This window comes from Pteropus vampyrus, unplaced genomic scaffold, assembly GCF_000151845.1.
Source record: "Pteropus vampyrus isolate Shadow unplaced genomic scaffold, Pvam_2.0 Scaffold219, whole genome shotgun sequence".
NCBI lineage: Eukaryota > Metazoa > Chordata > Mammalia > Chiroptera > Pteropodidae > Pteropus > Pteropus vampyrus.
Genome location: NW_011889000.1, coordinates 1,876,695 through 1,877,633, shown reverse-complemented (window position 1 = coordinate 1,877,633; position 939 = coordinate 1,876,695). Strand labels below are relative to the sequence as shown.

The following is a 939-nucleotide window of genomic DNA, read 5'->3' as shown; positions in this document are numbered from 1 at the left end:
AATTTGCTTGTCTTTAGACTTGTGAAGTTTCTTCATGATATCGCTAGGTATGAGTCTTCATTCGTGTGGATTAGCAGTGGGTGAGACTTTTCAATTTGAAGACTTGGACCCTTCTTTGGCTCTGGGACATCTACTTCTATTAATTATTTCCTTCTGTCTATTTTATTCTGTTCTAAATCTGAAACTCCTATTAGATGGATGTTGGCCCTTCTTGGTGAGTCATCTGTGTGTTTCCACTTTTCTTTTTTGTCCCCATGATCTGCATTCTGGAAGATTCTTCTGACTTTTTTTCTTTAGTCCTTCTGTTGAGTTTTCATTTAAGAATTCTATTTCTAACAGAAATTATTTTGGGGTCGTTTTTTAGTCACCTATTCCTATTTTATAGATGCACTGTCACTTCAAATTTCTCTGAGAACATTTTTTTCAATTTTTTACGCCTACAGCACCTATCTTCCTGGATGATCTCCCATCCAAGTACTAACCAGGCTCAACCCTGCTTAGTTTCCGAGATCAGACGGGATCAGGCTTGTTCAGTGTGGCATCGCCGTAGACTCTGAGAATATTAATTTAAATTTTTTTTAAAAGTTCTCTTCTGTTCTCTGAACTATTTATGTTTCTTCTAGGGGAATTCTATTTATTCATTTTGGCCCTGCTGGTTTTTCTCAAGTATCTTATGACCCTTGGTTGGTTTTTAATGCTTCTAAGTATAAGGAGCAGGGTGAATTACTTGGGTTCTTTTTTATTACCAGTCTGTCTTCAGAATGAAAATGCAATGATTTACATGACCTATGTGTGGGGGCAGAGTATATCAACTGGCAGACAGGAGGACATCATTCCTCACCGCTGTGCCAAAGTAAGTGAGGTTCTACTCTAGGCTTCCTAACTACTGCCATCCCAGGAAATAACTTAGACACAGATTTGGTGTCTGGTAAGAGTTTG

At 38.1% G+C, this 939-nt stretch overlaps 1 pseudogene; it reads right to left on the bottom strand.

The window, feature by feature from the left end:
* Positions 1 to 434: 434 nt before the first annotated feature.
* On the bottom strand, positions 435 to 552 carry LOC111747376 (annotated as a pseudogene).
* Between the last annotated feature and the right edge of the window lie 387 nt (positions 553 to 939).